We start from the raw sequence: 25957 nt of genomic DNA, 5'->3' as shown, positions 1-25957 counted from the left end.
TTTACATATATTATTAACTCATGTAAACCTCCCAACAACCCATTGAGGTCCAGATGCATATGGGCTGTGGAGTTTAAGGGCTTTGTCCACACTCATACAGCTAGGCAACCATCAGTCATACTTTTCTTCCATGCAAGAGAAGAATATTTGTTAAAAAAAAAAAAATTCTATTGGCAGGATTTGCTTCTAAAGGTGAGTCTTACCCTGTCTTACCCTGATTGTTGCCATTCAAAAACCTGAGACAAGAGGCTGCGTTTGAAAGAATCTTAGCTTCTTTAAGTTCTTTGCTCGGTGTTTGGTCCTCATAGGACCTCCATGACCACTCCTCCATCATCTCTTTTTGCTCTGCTTGATTTTAATACTGAGCTCTTACTGCTGTCTTAGTCTATTTGGGCTGCCATGACAAAATACCATACACTGGGTGGCTTAAACAATAGAGGAATATTTTCTCATGGTTCTGGAGGCTGGAAGTCCAAGAATAGAGTGCAGCATGGATGGGTCCTGGTGAGAGCGCTCTTCTTGGCTTGCAAATGCCAGTCTTCTCACTCTGTGCTCAGAAGGTCTTTTCTCCATGTATGCACTCAGTGGAGAAGGGGGGGCTATCAGATTACATATCTGTTGATTAGAACTTAATCTTTATGACCTCATTTAACCTTAACTACCTCCTAAAGGGCTCATCTCCAAATTCAGTTTTGTATCAAGGGTTAGGACTTCATTATATGAATTGAGAGAGGGACACAATTCAGTCCCTAGTATTGACCCAGTCAGTATTTAACATGTATCAGTATATTTATTGTGTGTCTTACTAGCTCTCCCCTCATCACTTTTAGAAGAGATTTTGATTATTCTTTGCTGTGTTCCGAATACCTAGGACACTGCCCCACACACGGTAGGTTCTCAGTGTGTTAAATGAATAGAGAATGAAAGGATTCCTCTTCTCTGTATTCTACTGGAATATATTTGTGGCCTAAATGAAAGGGAGGAAGAACAAATCTCGCATTATCTGGAGCCACTCCTCACTTCTGAATAAATCCTTGGCTTCTGGAGCTGACCATCTAGATACTCTGCTTATTACCTTCCACAGCCTCACATGGGAGGGGGCAGAAGCATGTGGAGTTGCATACCAGGCTGCCACCCGGGAAGCACATCAGAGGAATGAGGACTTGGCTTCTGTTATTTCTAGAGAGTGGAAGAAAAGAGCAGGTAGAGAGAACAGGTTCACAGCTGAGGAATGACTAGTCCTTTGCTCATCTCCCCACCAGTAGCAAAGAAGTTGCTCCTTGCCAATTCGTGTTGGCCCTGTTTCTAGGTACTGAGCTTCCGTGTGCCTCTTGTTTGGCTTGTTGTGGATTTAGGAACACCCATTTGGAAATTCATTTCAAAATATACATGCTCAGGTTCTGGTGACATGGAAGGTAACTTCTCCCACTCATGGTACCTCTTGACTCAAGCCTCCATGTAGGAGGGGAGAGTGTTTGGTAGCACAACTGGATACTTCCCAGGAAGGGAATTCTAGGTTTTGTGGAAATGCTAGGGCTTTCCTCCTACCTCTCTGAGTGCGGAACACAGAATCTCTGCACATCCTAGTAGTGCTGGCTGTGATGTTAGCCTATGGTTTAAGTGATAGCCAATTTTGCATTGAATATACCCAAGAAGCCTACCAAAGTCTCACAAAATCATGTTTATATCTGGATATGTTAATTACAGCTTACATTTACATCTAAATATTAATATTAATGTTAACTACCTAGCTTTATCTTCCTGGTAATAAGAGAGAGAAGTTCTACAGTGGCAGACACCTTGTCTCATTCATTTTCTTTTCACAAAGTAATGAATACTTGTTGATCATATAAATGACCCTACATCATGCTGTGAAGGGATTTTTTTTTTTATCATCACCATTTACAGATAAGAAAAAGTTAAGGGGTTTAGCAAGTTTATGTAGGAAGTGGCAAATCTTAAAATGAAACCAAGATCTCATGATTCATAGAACCTTCTGGTTAGCAAGGATCCTACCTGAATGTAGGTTCCACAAGTTATTTGTTTTGTTTCAATGAATTCCAAGTACCTAGGATAGTGCTTAACATATATTAAATACTTGATAAGTACTTGATGAATCTAAGAGTGAATAAAATATTTGAGGTTTATCTCAACACGAGCTTCATGGGACATTCTACAATTGCTTTACTAAGCTGCCTGTCAGTCTTTATCTGAATTTGTTCAATAAGAAAGAAGTCACTAGTGCTTTAGGTATGACATTTCCATATTTTGTCAGATCTGAAATGTTGAAAATTATTTGTGTACTTGGAATATTTCATGGTATTTTACAATTTTCACAATAAAATAATTTCCTGCCTTATTGATAAAGAAATGGTGAACAGAGACAGAAGACAATCACAAGTCTTAAAATTAGAGATGTTTCATCAAGCTGAAATGAAATTAGTAGTTGTGCAACTAGACATGGATCTATTTATCTGTGCTGTCATTCAGACTATCCTTTCAATTATGTCAAGTGAGGCTTTGAAATGCTTTGTTGAAATTCGGTTTCATCCAGATCCTTAGAAATCTGCTGGATGCTGATCTGAGAATTTTATCAATAATAGCTGATGATCACACAGCACCAACCTGAGCAGTCCCTGTCCTAAGTCCTCTATACGTATTATTTCATCCTTACCATAATCCCATTTCCAGGGTGCTATTATAGTCCTTACTTGATAACTGAGAAAACTAAGGAAGAGAGAAGTTACATAACTTGCCCAGGGTCCCACAGTGAGGAAGTGGCAGGACCAGCTAAGCCCCCAGCAGGCCAGCTCCAGAGCTTACACACGGAACTGCTGTGCCACACTGCATACTCACAAATCCTTGTGAATCACGTTGGCTCCCCAGAGCTCTTTCACCTCTCATGTTCAAAAACCATCTGTTAATTAGTTCTGAAGTGTTTTCAGGGACCAATACCAAAATCACCTGTGATGCAGTTGCAGTGATGGATCTTACCCCCTTTTTGGGAAGCATAAGATTTTTCTGATGGAGGTCCCCTATGCAGCTGTCAGCTCTCCTGTTCCAACAGCCTGAGTCACCTGCTCAGCTTCACTCACTTCCCTGGATTTCCTCTATTATCTCTGTTCTTTGTTATTTTTCATCCATATATAACTCCTCTAATATACTTTTTCCCCATGTTGAGAATTTCCTGATGGATGTCTATTTCCTTTATAGATATAGTGTTATTGGGCTAAAATCTTTCATCTGTGTCATTAGCCAGATTCTATGCAAAAATACATCCTCCATCAGCATGCATGTATTGTTCTCACTTACCTTCCCATCCTGTCTCCTACTAAGGCCTAGGTCTCCAATGCTTCTCATTATTGTTATTTTCCTTCTCTGTCACAAAGCCTTCTATTTCCTCCACTTATCTCAACATTTTCTGTCCTCCTTAGCACATTTTCCGCTTTGAACTCTTGTGATCAGACTGGGAATTACATCTCTGAATAAACACACGCTTTTTGGCGTTGTAAAGTGCAGTCCCCAGTGGAGAGCCCAAAATGCCATGCCTGAAGCTAAGCCCCCCTGTGTGGCAAGAGATCTGGGTTTTTCTTTCATTGGTACAACTCTCAACTGGAAGCAGAGATGAAAACACCGCTTACATCCCCACAAGGTGCATGTCTGGTACGTTACAGTCACTGGGTATGCATCCAGGGTTTTTTTTTTTTTTATTGCTGTCATTTGCCTGAATGTGACTCAGTAGAAATGGCTAGCAGATGGTAATTTCATCATATTGCAGATATATGCTTTAAGAAGCTGGCACTCCTCCTGGCTGACCAGCCACATATCAAAGTTCTCTATATCCACCATTGTCTCCTCTGTGTTCCGTTTTGAAAAATACTATAGATTGAGGGCAGGAGTTCTCCAATGTGTTCTGTAAAAGCCAGATAGTAAATATTTTGCACTTCCTAGGACATTACAGTCTCTGTAGCAACTGCTCCACTCCGATGCAGAGTGAACACAGCCATTGACAGTATACACACAAAAGAGCATGGCTGTGTTCCAATGTAACATTATTCACAAAAACAGGTAACAGGCTGGATTTGGCCAATGGATCTATAATTGTCCTGAAGGAAAAAGGATGAAATAAAGAACAGACCCAGAAAAGGAGAAAGGTGTCACCAACCACTTCTCAAAAGTTTTGCATGACTTTACATTCCTAGGGAATGTGACTATCTCATATTAATTTGAGGCCGGAATATCTAATTTTATGTTATTTTTCCATTTTGTTCTATTTCAGAGTTTTAGAGTTGATTTTTAAATATTTCAGCTGTGCCTTACCTACATTAAGGGGCCGACATTGCCACCTTGAGGCTATGAGGGTGGTTGCAGCCATACAGAGAGGTAATATCTAGGGCTTGATTTGAGTCAGGACAGGACAAACAAATCACCCTGCCCTGACAGTAATGTGGCAAGCACTCGCAAACTTGAAAGATCTGCAATTTGATTTTATTAAAGAGTTTTCTTTAACAGGCCCATGGTTTTTGCACATTGCTGTTGGGACCACAGCGTTTTTCTCCCTGGTAGACTCTTAGGCTAACGTTCTTGCTATTGTCCAGAAAAAGGAAAACTGGAAGACTTGAAAATAATTTATTTTCTTAGGAATTCTTTTCATATTTTTCTGTTCACAGTAATAAATATAGCTTATTGAATTCTTACTAAGATGAGTTTTCATTCCCTGGACAAAAAGTAACCAATGACAGGTGCATCTATTTGTGTATGTGTGTATGGATGTGTGCGTGTGCGTGCTCACATGTGTGCACATATGTGTGCAAGTTGAATAGCGAAAGGAAATTAATTGGGGAGCAAAGCATTCAAGTTAATTGATGGGTAATCATTATCTTATATAGTGTCCATACACATAGACATACATATACCTTGCTAGTCTCATGGGAGGAGTCTGTACCTCAAAGCTGTATATCAAAGAGACACCAACACTTGGTGGCATTAATGTAGGAGATGCCTGAACAAATGCAAAGCTGGCTTGCTTAGCAAACTTTACCAAAACTCTCTGATGGTTCTTAGGAAGACAAGAATGACAGTTTTCTTTAACAGTAAGAGCAATTGAGCCCCTAAGCAGACAGGCTTTGGGCTAGAAGCAAATGTCCAGAAAATCATCACTTCTGTCTGGAGATTAAGTGCTTGGAAACAAATGAGAGAAAATCTTAGCAGCAAACCTCACAAGCCTGGAGGAGATTAGCAGGCCTTTCAGCATTGGAATTTAGGGATGTTACTTTGTGGATTTACTTAGTTTAAATGAAACATAGACGGCTGACCTGGCAAAAATCTGGGAAGTTGTTTTCCTTCCAACCAGCTAGAGTCAGTGCTTGCCCTTTGACCTCTTTTCCATCATATGTATTATTGCCAGAGAGAGCCACTGGGGGCTGCTAACAAGAAGACTGCAAAATATTAACAGCTTATGCTTCAGGCTGAGGGTAACAGATAACTATATTCCATTGGTAGCAGGGATGCTTTTCTTTATAAACTAGATTTTTAAATTTTTCTTTTACTTATTAAATTAGAGGGTTTCCTTAAGTCTTGAAATTGAGTCTGTGAATTTATTAACAGGGCTATGACCATCCTCAGATACGTCTTGGTATCTCACTCAGGAAGGAGAGGAAACATGTTTCAGGGTTGGAGATGTATGCATCACATTCATTGCCACGGCGGAAATGGTCACAGTACATAGGATCACCCAAGATTGGGTATGCAGGGAGAGAAGAGAGGGCTGAGGATAGAATCCCGGAGAAGGTTTGCACTTAAACTCAGGAGAAGATAAAGAGCCACAAATGAGAAGGAAATGGTACTATCATTGGAGGGGCTGGTGGGTGGGGCATGGGAAAAAGTGAGGTCACAGATCTGAGGGCCTGGACCTTCATCCCAACCTGGTGACTTGGGAAAGTAGTGTGCTTTCTGGGCTTAGCCTTCTTTGATTTTAAAGTCAATGGGAAGGGATCTGAGGGAGTTTACAATATTGCTAAGTAGTGTGGAAAGTGCACTGACAAATAACACATCAGCAGTCCCCAAAACATTGCAGACAGGTTGTTATATGACAGCAGTGTTTACAGATCAGAAAACAATGTCTTGGAAAAATTGCATCTCTTGTCTGGGACCCATAATCCAGTAGCAGAAGCACCAAGATTCAAACCCAAACCTTCTAGTCTAAGGTTCACACAGTTTTTATTCTGTTCTGTGGCCTCTCGCAGCTGGATGAGGTTTCCCTGACATAGGAGCAGACTCATCTTGGAGGGAGGAGGGAATGAGGCTGACTGCTCCCTGGAAACATGAGCTTGTAGAGAGTGACTGAGGACAGGAAAGTAGGTTACAGAATCATCTAATGGCTTGGGTGCAGGTCAAGCCACTTCAGAAGACTTAAACAAGGTGACAGAGTTTTGAAACATCCCCTGTCATAATGTGAGAGAGAATTCTCTGTGGGTCATTCCAGTTACTACTGAGGACACAGCTGAAGTGAGACACAGTGAGTCTACCATAGGTCTGTGCATTTGGGGTGTGTGATGCTCTAGCAGAAATCAATTGATCAGAAGTGGTTAAAGCAAAAGAACAAAAGCAGATTGGTTGCTAACTAGTGAGAAGAAAATATGGAAAGGATGAAAGTTTAGGAGGCTTTCTGATCCATTGACAGTTCTGCCGGGGAAACATTGCTTCTTTCCATAGATGATGTCCACATCGCAGTTCCACATTTTCAGGGCATTCTGGACCAGATTCATGTTTCCCTGGCTTTCAATTGCTGCGCTTCTCACTTTCTTTCTCTTTGGTTCCTTAGTCTCCGACCTCCAGCTTTACTGCACGTTCCACAGCCTCTGCTCTAGCCCCTTTGGCCCCTCCTCACATCAATTTCTATCCCATCCCATTGTGTATTCAGGAAGAGAGGCCACATGAACAGTGAGTCCGTTTACTTTTGCTCGGGATATGCCTATCTAATTTGTTCAAGGTTAGTAAACACAGAAATATCCTTGATCTTTCCACTATTGCCCATACCCACAAGCATATACAACTGAAAAATGTACTGTTTTTTTTTAAGGTGCAAATAAGCATTTAAATTCTCATTATTTTATTCCTTAAATGAGACAGGCGAGTTGATGGGAATAGAGGAAGGAGGGAGATGGCCAGAAGGCTGGAGGCTCTGCAGACCAGATGGTCCGAGACTGCAGTGACCCTGAGGGGCAGAGAGGGAAGGCGCAGGGCTGGTGATGCAGCATGCAAAGGGGTGGGCTCACCAGCCTGGGTCACCTGCTTGAAGAGCTGAGCCAAACCACGGAGGTGCCCCTGAGGTTTTCAGTCTCCACGCAGCAAGTTCCAGGTAGAAAGGAATCATCATTTTTAATTCAGTGCAACGCTTAACACATTAAGGAGACGGAGAGGTCGATGTGTGTTAATTACCTTGTAGTGACTAAAGAGGCAATAAGTTCAATTAAGAAAATAAGCAGGAAATCTTTATATTCTCTACCCCACTTTCTGAATGCCAGCCACTGTCTACATCTGTGAATGCCACTGCCCATGCACTTAACAGGTAATTGCTATTCTGTGAAAACCAACCTATCCTATTGAAAGACTTTTTTATGTTGGACTTCTGGTTCTCCAAGGAGCTAGGGTTTGTGACCGCCCGTTTTGATATTTCTAAGAAGAGAGCACCATCTTCTGGCCACTGAGAGAATTGCTCAGCATCCCATTCGTAATAGTGTGTTCTTGAAGGGTCCTTAACCAGGCGGTGGAATTGATATTATCTCTCACTTTAGAACATAATAGCCTAAGGGTCCACCTGACTTCCGGGCAGCCCTTTTCTCTCCTTCCAAGCAATCCACAATGTTTATTCAGTATGTATCATTGTCTCTGGTGTGAACTATCCTTGTCATAATAAACAATACACTTGCACAATCCAGGAGTTCCCACATCTCCAGGCAGAAAAGGGTCTACAGACCCCTGGATACAGATTAATGGTTTAAAGGAAAAACTAAGCCCAGTTCCCTGACTCTGAAACTAAATCTGAGGTGGAACAGAGCTGTATAAAAGCATCCTCTTGGTAGAACTGAATTTTGTCCCTCCCTCAGTAGGGGAGGAAAGCACATCTCTTGTCAATAGCTAAATGATTAAAATTGGCCTTGATGCAAAACACAACATAAGCCTATTGGCACAGTGTGAAGATGTACCTCTGAGATCTATGTTCGGCCTCTTAAGCACACGGTTATCATAGGGGCAGATAATACCATATTCTGAAAGTACTCTTTTGGTGAATTTGAGAAAATAAAAATTACAGAAGGTAAATTTGACAAGCAACAGGTGGTACGGTTGATTGTGGCATTACCTCCATTCTCTTGATTTTATTTTCTTCTTTACTATGAAATTTACAGGGGATCCCTGGGTGGCTCAGCGGTTTGGCATCTGCCTTCGGCCCAGGGCATGATCCTGGAGTCCCGGGATCAAGTCCCACATCAGGCTCTCTGCATGGAGCCTGCTTCTCCCTCTGCCTGTGTCTCTGCCTCTCTCTCTCTCTTTCATGAATAAATAAATAAAATCTTTTTTAAAATAAGTAAATAAAAATTGGAAGATCAAGTTTAATAGTTCTTACATAATTAGCTACATGGATTTTTTTCTATTGCCTAGAAATAATAGAGTTTTAATTCCCAACCTCATGGGTCCATATCACTTGGTTTGGCTTAGTTTAGTTATGTGTTTTCCTTATTAATTTTGAAAATTATGGTGCTCCATAGGAAGTAGGAACAGGGATCACTTTGATGATATCTGATACAACCATCTCAGCCTTCTTAGTAGAGGGAGAAGAGTGTCATTGGTAATAGCCAACTTTCTACTAAGTTTCTGTATTTTAATTTCAAGTACAACTTTTTGTCTTCCATGAACTATATGTATGTACACATTAAATTTCGAAATTACAGTGTGAACTGGGTATGCCGCTACAATGTGTTGTAAGAGTATCCCCCACTCCCTCCAAAAAGAGTATTCTCTTAATACTCTGCTAACCAAGAAGGCCTTGGCGGCTGAACAATATTCAGCCTCCATTTAAAGCTCTGAGAGATAGTGTTGATGTTGCCTGTGCTTGGCCATAAGGCTTCTTTACAGAAGTTCTTGGAGTGGATTTTGGTAGAATGTCTCTCCAGTGGGCAGCATTTGTAGGCACTAATGAAATGAACACTTCGCTTAATGCCAAAAAAATACTAGAGAAATGGCCAAAGTCTCTGGGTATTTGTGGGGAGAGGGTTCTTAGAATTTTTTGATGTGTGAGCAAAATATTGAAAACTCACCTGTTCCCCGTAATTTGTCACACACACACATCATCCATCATAGATCAGGATTTAATTGGTTGGAATGGGGCCCAGGCTTGTGAGTTTTTTAAGGCTCCCCAGGTGATCCTAATGTGCTGACAGGGTATTTACAGGCTCCGTGCAAACAAGAAGTGTTTCTCACCTGCCAAGAGAGATCACGTGGCCCTGGGTGAGAGGATTGTATGGTAAAACAAAAATTCCAGGCATTGAGGAGTAGAAACAGGGAAAGAGAATAGATATTAAGTCAAAGAACTGGCTCAGGAACCTGTAGGCAAGAACAGCCACTCTGAAAACTGAGAATTGTATGGATGAAGAGAAATGATCTTAACTCAGATGGCTATTGAGAACGCTGTCACAGCTCTTCCACAGCTTGGCTTTGCACTGTGAAAAATCAGGATGGAAGCCACAGGCCTTGGGACTCAGTAAGTCTCCTACTAGAATGGAATTGGACTTGGTGTGTGCCTCATGCTCCAGGAAAACCTGTAATCCTTTATCTGCTTTCACTGCCTACAGATAAATTACTCACCACCACTTTGTCAGCACATGGACTCAGTGTAAAACCTGAAAGGGGAGAAGAGGGTCTAGGGTAGTGTTTAGCAAAGGAACTGTGGGTGCAACTATCTGAGGAACTTGTTAAGTTTCCAACTTACCTGCCCAACCTGAGACATTTTGGTTCAGCAGGTCTAGCTAGAGTAAGGACTTGGAACACAGCTACTTTTGAAATTTGTGAGATTGTGAAATAAGAATGCAGATGGAGGACTACATAGCACATGTCTAAATATTTAAAAGTTGTAAATCACACTAACAGACTGTTAAGGAAGCTCACATCTCCTTTCTTGACAAATAAGCCTATTTTATGACCTGGAAAGTTGAGGTCAAATGTCAAACCTTAATTACATTTTATCCCCTACCTCGTTGTGAGAGGTTTATCTTCCTACTTGGACAAATTTGCCTTCAGAATAGCTTAGAATGGCTAGATTCAAATTTAGCATTTTTAAGTCTCAGTGCTAAGGGAAGGAGCTGTGGCTCCCCCACTCTTCTTTTTCCATCTGTCTCCATCTGGAACCATGAGCCACTCCTATGCCTGGGTAGGGAACTGCCAGTACACATGCCTAAGTTCCAGCCAAAACCCCTTCATCCTCAATCCCAAGCCACTGCTTATCAGGCTGGGGGATGTACATACTGATGACATGTCTGCCCGCTACTGGGCAGATGGGGGAATAGGACCACATGGGCCCTGTTGGCTGGCTTGGGCCATTTAGTAGGCAATTCCAAGATCTTAGTTCCCAGGCCATTGTAAAAGGACATGTGAGTATATGCCCAAGTCCCACAGATACCTTCTCCCAGAAAAGGAGCAGGGCCAGAGAAGAGACAGAGCAGGCCTTTTAAGGCTCTGAGGGCAAGGCCCCTTTTTGCCTGGTCTTTGGTGGGTACTGAATGCAGGTGACTCAGATCTTGAACCCTGGTCTTAGGCCCCAACACCGTGGAGCATGGATCTCACAGTATGGCTAGAAAGGGCTTGTTGGTTGCCCTTAGGATGATATAACTCCAGAGGTACCGGGGACAGTCAGGACAACTGAGATAGGAACCTTCTTCTTTGATTATCCCCCCTCTGATCTTCATAACTTTGCCCAAAATAAAATCAAGGAACAATACTTCCTCCCCTACTCCAAACAGCATAAAAAAAAAAGAAAGAAAGAAAGAAAGAAAGAAAGAAAGAAAGAAAGAAAGAACTCAGCCATTAGAAATGATACTACTCAGCCATTAGAAATGATAAATACCTACCATTTGCTTCGACGTGGATGGAACTGGAGGGTATTATGCTGAGTGAAGTAAGTCAGTCGGAGAAGGACAAACATTATATGGTCTTATTCATTTGGGGAATATAAATAATAGTGAAAGGGAATAGAGGGGAAGAGAGAAGAAATGGGTAGGAAATATCAGAAAGGGAGACAGAACATGGAAGACTCCTAACTCTGGGAAACGAACTAGGGGTGGTGGAAGGGGAGGAGGGTGGGGGGTGGGGATGACTGGGTGGCGGGCACTGAGGGGGGCACTTGACGGGATGAGCACTGGGTGTTATTCGGTATGTTGGCAAATTGAACACCAATAAAAATAAATTTATTATTAAAAATAAAAAAAGAAAGTAAGGATTTTAGTAGACATCTTCCTCATACTTAAGACTCTTGAGTTTGAGATTACAGAAATAAGAAGCATGAGTCAAAGAGAGGATATGATTTTAAACTCACAAAATAACTTCTATAAAACTTTCCATCTCGTTAACTATCAGCCAAGAACTTTATACATCATTAAAAGCCCATTAGGACAATGACCACACCATTAGCTCTTTAGTAGATGTCTTAAAACCTTATTTTTTTTTTTAAAGTATTGTTTTTGGCAGGCATTCCTTATGGTAAGTGGGGACATCTGTGGTGGAGTTGCTGCGCTCTGAACCAAGTCCCCAGGAGCAGGCCCCAGGTTGTGTCTGGGGAAGTCTGTGACCATGGCCAGTTTTGTGCAACTCCAACCCTGCCCAGGGAACCTGCTGCTCCGCAGAGCCGGAGTACAATATATAGAATTAGTCACTCCTTTGTGATAGCTCTGCAGGCTGCATGGAAACGCAGGTATGGCCATAGGGACCCAGATCCAGCCGTAGAGAGGAGTGCTGCGTAAGCAACATCTGTCACCTCCGGAAACCAGAGTAGAACTTCTCAATTCCAAGCTGCCTTTTAGTATCACTCAGGGAGCTCATAAAAGTACTCATGGTAGGGGCATCTCCATAGATTCCTGTGTAATTGGTCAGCAGTTGCCCAGATATCAGTGTTTTTATACCACTTCCAAGGGACACTAACATGCAACCGGGGCTTGAGGACTAGCAGTGCCATGAACTGGCTAATATCAAAGTTTCTGAGATAATAGAGTGAAGACCAAGTAGGTTTCAATGAGAAGGAAAGAGAAAAAGAAGGGAGGGTAGGGGAGTGGGGAGAATGTGGGGGACAGGGCCAAGGAAGCACTAAATCAAGAGCTGAGCCACAACCGGACATGATGGCAGCAACTGGATGGGGGTGTGACCCAGGTGGACCAGGGGAATGAACATGCTTGCAGGTGGAGACCACCAGGTGCTTGTGTAGGGCACTGTTGAGTGCCTCATCTCCTTTGGATTTGTCTTGTCCTGACTTAGTGCACACTGAGGCCGGAATGAACTGCGCAGCATCACTGGCACCTGATCATCCCTGTGTCCTCTTTTGGAGATTTTGAGTCCAAGGACTCCAACTTTGTTCACTGCAGTGGATGATGGGCCACTGACTTCCCCAACACGTACCGAGAATACCACCTCAACATCCAACGTGGCTTTGAATGCAGAAGGGAAGACATTCTAACTCCTTAAAATTCTAGCATCACGTTCATCCTATTCTTAACATTTTTAAACTTTGTATCAAAGTACAGAGATACAAAGATCGGCGATTTTTCATATGGTAATCCCACTCTAGCGCCCAGATCAAGAAACAGAATGTTGTTAGCACTCCAGAAGCTTCTTTGGAGCCTCTTTCCACTCCCCAGACACTATCAGATTTCTAACACTAATAAATTTTTCCCCTTGTTTTTAAGCTTTACGTAGGTGAAGTTATGCTCTACTTACTCTTGTGTCCAGCCTCTTTAGGTCAACATTATGTGTAAGATCTACCCATGTTTTGCATGTAATTATAGTCAGTTCATTCTTGTGGTTATGATGTTTCTATTTTTTTAAGGTGAAATAAAGAACTAGGGATTAAAAAGAAAGAGGAGATAGTCATGACAATTGTCTAAAATATTATAAGCTGTATACTGTTTCTTAGTACCTGGCAGTCAGCAAATCCATGCTAACATCATTGCTTACCCAGCGCTGGTATATTTTCAATAACTAGCTTTTGGTATTCTAAGACCTCAACTAAGATTGCTGGCTTTTTGAGTGGTTCCCAACAAAAACTATTTTGTCAGTGTTAAAGGATTAGTGGCCATATCACCCTGTACCATGATGATATCTCTACTTTAGTAAATGTAGATGATAGCATGGTCAGTTTTATATGATGTCATTCCAAGTACATCCCAGACCATAGAGAGAATTTAGTTCTGAAGAAAAACATTAGAACAATGGTTCTCAAACGTCTGGTTCTCAAACCCAGAACCATCTCAAGTGCTCATAAATGCTCATTGCTGGCCCCCTCCCAGGATTCTGACTCAGTGGGTCTGGGGTGGGGTCCAACCACTTACTATCTCCCAGGTGATGCTGATGCTGCATCAGGGGCAACATTTTGAGAACCTCTGCCTTAGAGCCTGCAATTAAAGTTATTCCTCTCCTGTGTCGCACTGGTGAGGTTCTCCCCAACATGCATTTGTTTCTTCAAAGTCCCTGGAATGAAGCAGTTAGGATTTTAGTTGTTTCATTGCCATGTCTACCTTCTTGAATCATTAACGCCCATTATCTTGCTGTGCCCTATGCTACAACTCTGCTCATCACTCATTGGAAAACACATAATTCATTTTTTTCTTGCTTTATTTGCACGCTGGTGGCCCCAGCTATTTGCCACCACATGAAGACATCGAACCAGGCACTTGTTTCTCCCTGCAGTCCCTAACAGGGAGTCCTGCATGCACTGCTGAACTCACTTGTTATATTTTCTGCTGACTCTTTGATTTAATCCCTAAAATCCCATCTTCTCACATGCATGTGCTTTGTTCATCTGTTTAAATACATATCATACAAATGAAACTTTGCTTCTTGCTACTGTAAGAATAGTGAGGTGATAACAGTAATTTGTTATCTATCATGACCCCTCTAAAAAAAATTACTTTTCAGGTATATGTTTTTCAATTAGAATGAAGTGTTTCTCAGATGTGGCTGCCTTACTGGCATCTCCCAGAGAGCTTTAACAAATACTGATGTATAAGTCCCAATCCTGAGTTTGTCTTTTTATTGATGAAGGCTTTGGTCTGGACATAGACATTGTCAAAACTTCCGGATGAACTTAATATGTAGAAAAGCTTTAGAATTTCTGAAGCATCTCATTCTCTTTATGAGTCTGAAGAGTAGCCACATTTTTTTTCCACAAATTTATTTTCAGAAACGTCTATCTTTGCTTTATTTACGTGCCTCTTGTGGATGTTTTCCTTTTGAATTTTGCTTCCATGATCAAGAAAATATAATGAACTGCTATTTACATGTTGTGCAAAGCATTTAATTCATTTTGAGTAAGCTAGAGATGAAAAATAACAAATTCTTCTGGGTCCTGCATTTCCGGACTTAATTTAGCAAGTCCGTAAGGAACTGGCAGGAAAGAGTTTGTTGTTCTTGTAATTAATAACTAGAACAGGGTTGTTAGGAGTAAATGATTCATTTTGAAACAGTTTTCTAATTTCCAGAAATGTTTCCCCATTATATGACAATTAGACCTAAAGACAAAAGTACCACTGTTATAGAAAGATTTATCACAATGCCATGTCATTCTAAACGTAAATAGTAGACCCTGTGTCTACTATCCACTGGTTTGCAAAATCAAGAGACTGATTTCAGTCAAGTGAAGTTATTTGGAAATAGCTTAAATTTCATCTGTTAGAAACTAGTTTTTTTTTTTTTTCTGATATACTGGATACCACCAGTAGATACCACCAGATAAAAGACATCCCTAGAGTAAACCTAGGAAATAGCTCTTTCTTGAAAATAATGATGGGATCAGTATGTCCAATCTGTTAGCTCCTTTCTATTTGATTTTTTTGTTAAGAATAACAGAATATTTAAGCATGTATCTCAGAATAATTAAGCATGGATTGAAATTTAGTTATGACTTATTATAGCCATTTTATGACTTAGAAGCATCAGTCTGCACTACTTATTGAAACTGCCGAGAAAAAATATTAACAAGGTAATAGTAGTTCTAGAGTGATAAACTTCAAGATATAGGATAAGACAATTGTTCTGAGGTTAGTCAATGATTCAACATATGAATTTGCAGGATAAACTTGGGCATTAAATCTCTCAACCCTCTTCAAACATGGTGAGTCAACAAACAATTTTAGAGCAGATAGGTTTTTTAATTTAAAAAACTTAAAAAAATAAATTTAAGTAGCACCTCAACTACCACTTTCATCAACCCCATCATCCTCACTTAGAGATTTTAACACTATTAGAAGCTCTTATGGGGCACCTGGGCGGCTCAGTGGTTGAGTGTCTGCCTTTGGCTCAGGTTGGGATCCTGGGGTTCTGGGATCGAGTCCTGCATTGGGCTTCCCACAGGGAGCCTGCTTCTCCCTCTGCCTGTGTCTCTGGCTCTCTGTGTGTGACTCTCATGAATAAATAAATATTTTTTAAAAAGAAGCTTTTATGTAGTACATTAGAATTTACCAGATATTTTTATATACATTTCCTTGTATTTTCCCCCATGGAGATTGGAAGGATGATTTACATGTTACATATCTTTTCAAGGTGAATCTCAGAGAGGTTAATGGATAACCTAGGGCAAAAGAGCCTCAAGTTTGGGGACCACCCAGATACTCTGATTCCGAATTGACTCTGTCTGCTATCAGCTATTCCAGCTACCTATGTAGTAGATGATTGAGAAAGCCATGAAGGATAGTGAAGAGAAACAATTCTCATACTTACTGTATTTTTATCACTTTTATAAAGGATTTTTATATTTTATTGTCAACTTGTCATTAGAAATGTCCCTATACTGGAGCTATATTTAAATTATAAACAGTAAAACTATAAACATGTGGTTGGGACTATCTGCAAACTCATGTAGATAATAATAGTAATTAAGAGCAGTCATGCTTGCCACTGTATCTGCATTTACTATATGGAGTGATCAATTGTTTCATTATTTTTTATTGCATTTTATCACATTTCTTCAGAGGCCTGCACTTTGCCAGTTTTTGTATTTCTTTGAAAGGGCCACTAGAGGGGAGTGTTTAGTCAGTAATGTCAGATATGCTCTGGGGTTGAACTTTGATTTGGATTGGAAACATTTCAGGTCCAAGGAAGCTGTTTCCCCTAGTGCGAACAGAGTTAAAGACCTTTGTGATTCAAGAGACTTCTTTTTGTTTTTTAATAACTAAACCTTTACTTGAGCAAATTGTCTCGCCATCCTGGATTTATACAAATGATGCAGTGTTACAAGCCCTTCTGCAAGGCAAATTGATTTTCTTTGGACCTTGTGTCCTGGGGAAGCACAACAGTAGGCTTAAAGACTTGTGTTGCTGCCAGCTGGGGAACTTTTGGGAATTTGTATCTAGAAGCAAGTTTCAAAGTACCCCCAACCATCTTTGGTACCAAATAGTTGTCTGCTACTGATGTCACATTGCCAAACTTTTACAGAGTCACTCTGAACAGGCTAGTAGAAGTCTTCCTCTCTATGTTTTGTTTAGGCCATCTGATTTCTCTAGCAAAAGTAGAAGAAACAAACAAAAATTCATTCACACCAGCTATTAGCATGATATGGGCCAAAGGTTTACTACATTTGTCATTAATCACCTAAGCATAGAGTCTGAAAGTCATTCATTTCCTGTTCTTTTTTTCCCCAGTGACTGTTGATTGTCCTAACACAATAAGTTTTCTTTATTAACTCCCTTTCATAACCAAACCTGTGTTTCTAGTTTTCATTCTTTACACACCCGATCAAAAGATGAGAGGCTATCCTTCTATTCAGTGAATCAGGCCCTCGGACTTCTCACATCCTCCAGAAATTATTTCTGTACAATTTTACTGCCTGTTTCTACTTCCTTAAAGTTTTCTCATTGTTAAACATAAGCATTTATGTAATGTGTCCCCATATAATCCTTCTTTGCAATTATTCTGTACAATTAACAAAACGCCAAGATTGAATCAGATCCCAGAGTGACCAATTGAACTGTTCATCTGCCCAGTGTGGGGGTGGTGGTGGTTACCTGGGTGTGTGAATATGAACTTGCTTAAGGGCCACAGGAAACTGGGTTTCTGGTTGCTACCACATTAAACTTCAGTTGTGATTTTTATTGTTTGTGGCATGTGGAAATTTTTCCTCGTGGGGGTCAACTGAGTTCACCCTGTTGCCTAAGATCTAGAAAAAATTGGCTCAAAATGCCATTGTACAAATTGTGAAAAATCCCGTATTCTCTCCAAAGCTTTTAAGAATTTCCGAGAGACTTAGAGCCAATCCTTTGATGTCATCAGGCCCTATGTCTCTGCTCAGCAGAATTAGTTTGGTTTAGGAATTAGCCCACAGAAGTCATTGTGATCTCCATTTTCCACATCACGGAGGCTGACGGCAGAACTGAGCCTTCTGCCTTGGCTTGCCTCAGCCACCAGCTTTCCCTCTCCCCCTAAAAGAAATGTGTTCACATGACATTTATATGTATCAGACTTTATTGACAGTTGGAGGAAATAAAAACGGTTTGCATTCACAAATAACGTGAAATGGAATAGTATCCAGACATTTGTATTCTTAAGAAGTTACCTAGTCATTTCTACGACTAAAGTGATCTTTCTTCCTTCTCTTCTGTATTTCTTCTCATTCAAAAGTTGCTCATAGGAGCTGCACATTTTTCTCATTTGACGGGATTTAGCACTCTATATCTTGCCTTCGCTCCAGGCAACTTTTAACTCCCAGAACTACCCAGATGCTCACCAGAACAAAACAGCTGTTCATTTATTAGTGCCCCCTTTAAGAGAATACACCTTTAGAATATACTTTTAGTTGCAAGTTGATGTGTGTGGTGTGCATGGTTACATGGGGTAAGATGACCAAATTGACTTGTCCATTCAACTTGTATTTGATCTTAAAATTTCATATAGCCAGTCTTAGCATTCATTCATTCAACAAATAGTTTCTGAACATTTACTTGCAAGGTGAAATATAGTTCCTTCTCTGTTGAAGCTGATGGTCTAGTGAATAATCAAAGATTACCAATGTCCATGTCTACATCTGAGCTGCAATAATCCCTATGAAGGAAGGGTATGGAGTACCTTGAGAAACTTTAACAGGAAATGTCTTAGTCTGTTTGGGCTGCCATAACAAAATACCATAGACTGGGTGGCTTAACTAATAGATATTTTCTCCTAGTTTAGGGGCTAGAAGTCTGATTTCAGGGTGCCACCATAGTTGGTTTCTGGTGAGAATTCAATCTCTGACTTTTAGACAGCTGCCTTCTCACAGGAGGGAGAGAGATAGAGAGAGGGAGAGAGAGAGGGAAAGGGAGAGGAAGAGGGAAAGGGAAAAAGGGAGAAGAAGGGACAGAGAGAAGCTCATGGGTATCTTTTTTTTTATAAGGGTACTAATCCCATCATAAGAGCCTCATCCTTATGACCTCATCCAACCCTAATCACCTCCCAAAGGCTCCATCTCCAAACACCATCATACTGGGTATTAGGGCTTCAATATATGAATTTTGGAAGAACATACACATTAGTCCCTCACAGGAAAAATCAAGGAAAATGGTTTTTTACTTTAAAAGAACATTCTGGGGATGCCTGGGTGGCTCAGCGGTTGAGCATCTGTCTTCGGCTCAGGGTGTGATCCCACAGTCCCGGGATCGAGTCCCACATCAGGCTCCCTGTATGGAGCCTGTTTCTCCCTCTGCCTATGTCTCTGCCTCTCTCTCTGTGTGTCTCTCATGAATAATAAATAAAATCTTTAAAAAAAATTAAAGAACATTCTGCCTGTGAAATGGGGAATGGATGGCAGAGCTGGCTTTAGATGTCGGAGCCAGTTGGCCAGCATTGCTGGAATCCAAACGATGGTTGTGTAGACTAGAGTGGAAGCAGGGATGGCCTAGTCAGTCTGCCCTGGCCTAATCAATGTCTCTTTCTCCTCACCTCATCTCTTTCCTACCCACTCCCATTGTCCTAGCCTGTAAACTTCATTTCTTTTTCATTTTATAATGCCTCCCCACAAACTTTCCTATGTACATGTGTGAACCTGACATTCTTTTCCTTCCTCCTTTAAAGTTCTAGGATTCCATTTTTGGTAAGTTGGATAAGAATGTCTACTACTCACAAATATTAGTCAAAAACTTTAATCTACAAAGAAAGTGGTAAATTCTTAAAACATTAAGAGCACAAAGAAATTATGCATGTTTTTGTGCATGGAAAATATAAAATATTTACAATATTGTATCTGTATTCTCTGTGGACACTTTATTTTTTTTTAAGATTTTAAAAAAAAATTTATTCATGAGAGACACAGAGTGAGAGAGAGCGAGAGGCAGAGACACAGGCAGAGGGAGAAGCAGGCTCCATGCAGGGAGCCCGACATGGGACTCGATCCCGGGTCTCCAGAATCACAACCTGGGCCGAAGGCAGCGCTAAACCACTGAGCAACCTGGGCTGCCCTGTGGACACTTTAATACTCTAAGCAAATAGCATTACACTATTTGCATGATTTTATCCTGCAGTTAAAACTTAAGCTTTCGGCAAATTACAATGGCACTAGAGATACCAGTTTCCACTTACTTGATTTAATAAAAGCTAAAAGTTTGGGAACATATTTTGTTGGTGAGGCTCTGAGGAACTTCCTAGTGGGCTTGTCTATTGGGCAATTGGCAGCATTTACTGTTTACAAATGCATAGACTATTTGATTCAGCAGTTCTACCTCTGTACATTTATTCCACAGGTTACTTCCACACATTAGAAATGACTCATGTACAGAATTATTCACTGCAAAAACAATATGTAATAGTGAGAGCTTGAAAACAACATGGAGGCCCATCAAAAAGTGACTGGTTCAAAAAATTACATTTCCATGCAATTGGATAATATGCTTCTATGAATAGCCATTCAATAATATTCACAACTGTTCTGTGAAAAAAGGATGTTATAAATGATATAATGAAGAAGGCTACATTTTTTTTTAATTTTTATTTATTTATGATAGTCACAGAGAGAGAGAGAGAGGCAGAGACATAGGCAGAGGGAGAAGCAGGTTCCATGCACCGGGAGCCCAACGTGGGATTCGATCCTGGGTCTCCAGGATTGCGCCCTGGGCCAAAGGCAGGCGCTAAACCGCTGCACCACCCAGGGATCCCAGAAGGCTACATTTTTGTGTACAAAAGAGGGAAGGTATAATAATACATATTTATATTTGTATTTGCATGAAGATACTTTGAAAGGATATGCAGTGAGATAATAAATATTTACCTGTGAGGCAAAGGAGAAACTTAATGGATTCAAAACAGAGAGGAGGTATATAGAGCCTCATATGTGTGGATCTAATTATATATGTATACATGTATGTACATATATGTGTATACACATATTTTTTGTTATGTATATATGTAATTTTAATTTTCAATCATATAACTATTATATATTAAAAAGAATACACTTTTTAAAGTGCCAATGTTTGTTTTTTCTATTTCATATCATTTTCTCTCATAGCTAAGTAAATAAGAATGTGTTAGAGACAGACTGCATGCTTCTAAATTACATGTCTGTCACTGGCTGTGTGACCTTATATCTCTCTGTACCTTAGTTTTCTCCTATACAAGATGGAAATAATCACAGATGTTGTTTAATGGGTTTAGAATTTCAATTTGGCAAGATGAAAAATTTCTGGAGATCTGTTGTGTAACCATGTGAATCTATGTAATACTACTGAGCTGTATATTGTTAAAAATAGCAAATTTTATAGTTTGTTTTTACCAGAAAAAAACCCAAAAATTTTTATGAGAATAATCACAATTCCTGCCTGTGACTTTGCTATGAGGATTTTATCAGTGAATATGTGTGAAACCCTTAGGGCAAAGCGTGATATTCTGGAAGTCTTTGAGTTTTTAATCTATTCCGTGTTGGCAGTAGGCTCTGCCCTCACCCTTTGAGGTTCCGTAAGTGACTCTGGGTTTGTAGCAGTCTGTCTGTATTCTAGACGAAGCCTGACTGTCTCTGGGTTCATTGAAATACGTATTTCCTAAGGCTCAAGTGTGATCCTCAAGAACTCAGAGGGTAGATATATGTATATTGCTAAAAACTATATTTGTTTTAAGAAGTCAAATAATATTTCATGTTGCAAGGAGGACTTAGGGCTCCTGGCATAACAAAATAACTGGCCAGAGTATTTTCATTTGTCAAGAGAAGCTATATAGCTGGTCCACTTATGCAAGTAGTTCTTGAGATTTTCTTAGTGCACAGCATCCATTTTCAGCAGATTTCTTCCTCACGCCTTCTGGCATGTCCATGACCATAGTAGCTACTGATCAAATTCCTAGATTTTCTCAGAACAAATACTCTATTTCCCACAAGCCAACTAGAGCTTCCATTTTCCTGTGTAGAGTGCTTATCTTTTTTTTTTTTTTACTTTGTAAACTAAAACTGATTTGTTGATTATTCACTTTTTCTCCTATATCTACTAACTGCTGCATTTTAGACTTGACCCCCACAAATTGATACAACAATTCAGATAGGCATGACAAGGAATTTGGATTTCCATCCTTGCTACCAATTCTGCACGATAACAGTTGACAAGATAGGTGAAGTTTGTTAAAAAGTGGTTTGGCATTGTGCAAGTATGGTCCAAATCAGAGCTCAGCAAACTTATCTTGAAATATTTTCAAGTTCATGAAAAGAATGACTTTGGACACATAATGTTTTGTCCTTTTCTGATTAACTAGATAGCTCAATTTGTTACCATATTCTTGCATCCGATGTTCACATTTGGAATCTGTGTGTTACGTTGCCTTCTCGGACTCGATGAAGGACTCAATGATCCAGAACAGAGGCATAGAGTCAATTACAAAAAAGGGAAAACATAAATAAAAGTCATCTGAAGAGATGAAAAGCAAATAGACTTTTCAATTTTAGCTTTTGGGTGTTTGCCTTTTAATTTTTTTTAAAAAGTATTATTTGCCATTAGTTAATCATCATTATAGCTAAAATTCACTAATGGTGACCGTGTGTGAAACCCCATGCTGAACACCTCAAATGCATCATCTCTGAAAGTCTACACAACTCTCTCCTTGGAGGAAACTAAGAATCAGCAAATGTCAGCTGCTTACTGAAGGTCATGCACTCAGCAAATGGCAGAGCTGAGGCTCAAACTGGTGACTGAGTTGTTAATCACAGTGCTCCACAGTTGGTATAGCCCTATTTATTTTTCCAGTCATAAACTCTGCTTAAATTTCCATGAATAGTAATTTGATTTCTTTCCCTTGTCTGGACTGTAAATTTGTATAATTGGATTTCTATGGACCTTTGCACTACAGGCAATATTTGAAGTGACTTATTTTTCAAACTTAAGAGATTAAGTGACTCCTATGATCTAAAACTTCCTCCAGTGAAAGCAAACCCTCCTTCCTTCTGTGTTATTTGAGTGAAATTCTGATTGCCAGCTGTATTAGTTTCCTGGGGGTACCCTAACAAAGTATCATGAAATGGGTGGCTTGGAACAACAAGCATTCATTGACTCACAGCTCTGGAGACCAGAAGTCTGAAATCAAAGTGTCAGCAGGGGCACGCTTCCTCTGAAGGTACTGAGAAAGGATCTGTTCCAGGCCTTTCTCTTGATTTGTAAATGGTTGTCTTTTCTCTCTGTTCTAATCCCTTCTTATAAGGACACCAATTGTGTTGGATTAAGGACAACTTTAATGATGTTATTTTTGAGGGGATACAGTCCAACTCATAACACCAGCTTCTGAACCAGAGAATTACATGGAAGTAGAAGCATGATGTCCCATTGTATGACCTGAGGAAAGTTCCCCTTCTGTGGAAGATGGATTAGATTGGCTGATTTCTGCTATAATATTTTATGTCACACTTTTTTTATGTTTATGAGTGATCTTGCCCACCCTGGCTTCTTTCAGTAGGACCAGCTTTGGGGCCCCAAATGAAAGGATGCACCCAATATCTCTATTTTAACCTCTAAAATGTAATTTTTCTTATTCCTCTATGGCCACAGAAATCAATCAACTTGTCTCTATTATCTTCACATACAGAGGTTCTTCTGTGACATATTTCAGAGAAAACGAAAGCTCTGTAAGATTTTGAAGGCACTGCTTTTTGAATTGTGAGTGCTTAATCAATATTCGATGATAAAAGCAGGTTGACCTTTGACTTTAGCCTCTGTGATTTCACTAGCTAATTCTAACAGCAAACATTCCTAGTGCACAGCAAATGGCCTCACATGGTCTCCTCTCATCTTCACAGACCCCCAGGATGTGAGACCTAGTGTGGGAGCTGGGGAGACTAGGTCTCAGACACACAGGAGCTCTGCGGAGTGGACCAGGGGAGTAGGAGAGGACCACATGTGTCCCTCTAGGAACCATCCATAGTCCCCCCAGGATTTCTCCTCCAGGCTCTGGGAGAGCAGTGCTGCCACTGTCTGATCCAGCCTCTCCAATGATGATTCGCTTCTACCCATCCAGTTCTTTTCCCAGCTAAGAAAAGTGACATAGGACCAGAATTGACATCGTCAACATTTTCCCCCCACACAATAAATAAGTGGTTCAGTAACTTTTAAGATGTTATTCTTAGAGTTGTTTCAAATACCTTAACTATGTTTGGTTGGTTTTACTATATATTTTACTTGTTTTCAGTGTAAAGAATTCTGTTATGAAGACAACGTAAAAAATAGAGAGAAGGTGGTGAGCAAAGCAGGAGGGGGAAATCAATATAATTACAGTGAACATTTATAGGTCAGTGGAGCATAAGCCCTGAGGGAAAGACTCAAAAAAAAAAAAAAAAAAAAAAAAAGAACAAACAGAGCTCTGCAAACCAGGAGAGAGGAGCAGGTCTGAGAAGCCCAGGGGACTTTGCTGTGCCAGCATCACAGATGATAGTTCACTGAAATGGTTTCTCTTTTGTTCCTTCTTTATGGACATCTTGGAGAGGCATTTATGAACCTTTTTCTACTTTAAGAATTTTTACCTCAGTGCAATTCATTCCCTTTCTCCCCCAGGTAAGATTGTTCTTTGGGGGTTCTGAAAATGAAAATGAGGTCAGATTGTGGGGTTTGTTGACCTCCCTCAAAGATAGCTAAAGGTGTGTGTGTGTGTGTGTGTGTGTGTGTGTGTGTGTGTGTGTGTTCCCACAGCTGTATGTTTGTGCGTATGTTATCTATGCATGCCTGGCTGTGCGCGCGCGCGGATATGTGTGCGTGCGCATGCGCATGTGCCTCTGCAGGCAAAGCCCCACACTGGCAGATACCATGTGGTAACCTCCTGCACAACATATGAGCTGTTTAGATTCTTATATTTTTAGAACAGTCCACTGGAATAGGTATTTAAATCATATTATCACCATGTATACCTAAATAGTCACATTTTAAAGATACAATTGCTCTCTGTCACCACATGAGCAAGCCCCTAAGGGGTAAAATAATGTAAAAAAGGCCTTTGTACAGCACAATTCCTGAACAGGCAGATGTTTTTCAGAAGGTATGGATCCCCATACTGATGACGTGAACAGGTCAAGTGGTTAATCATTTGACTAGAACTTTCCTTTGCCATTAAAGTTCCTTGGAATACATTGCTAAAGACCATTCCTGAGGCGCCTGGCTGGCTCAGTTGGAAGAGCATGCAACTCTTGATCTTAGGGTCGTGAGTTCGAGCCCCATGTTGGGTGTGGGGATTAAATAAATACACTTAAAAAAAAAGAGCAAGACCATCCTTTCTTTTAGGTAATGAGCCATTATGAATGGATCTTCATTCCTTAAAAGATGAGATGCTCAGCCTCAACTGTATTGGCAACTGACCTAAATCAATATGTATTATGAACAAATTTGGTGTTTTTTGTTGTTGTTGTTGTTGAACATCTGTAACTGCTGTTGAAATTTGAGATGGCAAAAATTAACTACTTCTTTATAATCTAACCACACAGTTAGGAAGCGAGTCTCATATTAAATTCTAATTTGTGTGAGGACATTGTTGATTAAACATGTATTATCACACATGAAATAAATTATAAAACCAATTCTATTCCTTCAGGTACTTGGTCACCATTTCTATGTTTCACTTAGGGTAACAAAACAGAATTCTAGGGTCAATATTTTGCCATCCTTATAGACAAAAGTTTTCATTGGTCACAGTGGGACATTGGATATTTCCCAAGGAGTGCTTCTTGTTTCATGGTCTCTGAGTTTATCCCTCCCCTGGAAATTGTACACACACCACTAACTACAACTCCTACAGAAGTTTCCAAGGCTGTGATCAGGCCCCTGTCCTCCTCTAGCTACCTTTTGGACATTTCATTTGACTGGTACTTTTTTTCCTCCCAGAGACTGGGAGAGAGTGGGAAGGGAGGGACAGAGGGAGAAGGAGAGAGAGAATCTTAAACGGCTCCCAGCCCAGCATAGCCCCAGCCCCAGGATCTCACGACCCTGAGATCATGACCAGAGGAAATCAAGAGTTGGACACTTAACCAACCCTGCCACCCAGGCGCCCCTGTCTGTTACCTTAACTCTATGTTTGTTAGCAGACTTCCCTTTCCTGCAAAATCAATGCCCCCCCCCCCCCACCACCTGACTTCTCTCTTTCTGTTAACATGGTCCTCATTCTTCCCAGCTAAGCTTGAAGCCTGCAGTCATTTTTGAGCGGAGACGCCTCTTTCAGCTCCCAATTTCCAGCAGTCATTCTGTTTTCTCAGTTCTTCTTTCACATCAATTCCTTTCTTTTCATCTCC

At 40.5% G+C, this 25957-nt stretch overlaps 1 protein-coding gene and 1 long non-coding RNA gene across 15 annotated transcripts in view; one reads left to right on the top strand and one right to left on the bottom strand.

Moving 5' to 3' along the window:
- The window catches only part of PDE4D (phosphodiesterase 4D), a 1385565-nt gene that overhangs the window by 623426 nt on the left and 736182 nt on the right, over positions 1 to 25957 (top strand). The gene's annotated exons all lie outside the window — the stretch shown is intronic.
- The window catches only part of LOC144314124 (uncharacterized), a 48450-nt gene continuing 29587 nt past the window's right edge, over positions 7095 to 25957 (bottom strand). For 2 of the 4 annotated variants that reach the window (XR_013379806.1, XR_013379803.1), the window contains 4 exons: positions 13590 to 13728; positions 12979 to 13100; positions 9318 to 9480; positions 7095 to 7450 (listed from right to left, as the gene is read on the bottom strand). This is a non-coding gene — a long non-coding RNA (uncharacterized LOC144314124). Of the gene's footprint in view, positions 7451 to 8362; positions 9481 to 12978; positions 13101 to 13589; positions 13729 to 25957 lie in introns of all 4 variants that reach the window. The other 2 variants (XR_013379804.1, XR_013379805.1) reach the window with 2 other exon arrangements.

The sequence above is a fragment of the Canis aureus genome, chromosome 5, assembly GCF_053574225.1.
Source record: "Canis aureus isolate CA01 chromosome 5, VMU_Caureus_v.1.0, whole genome shotgun sequence".
Lineage (NCBI taxonomy): Eukaryota > Metazoa > Chordata > Mammalia > Carnivora > Canidae > Canis > Canis aureus.
This window is presented reverse-complemented; position numbering and strand designations above follow the sequence as displayed.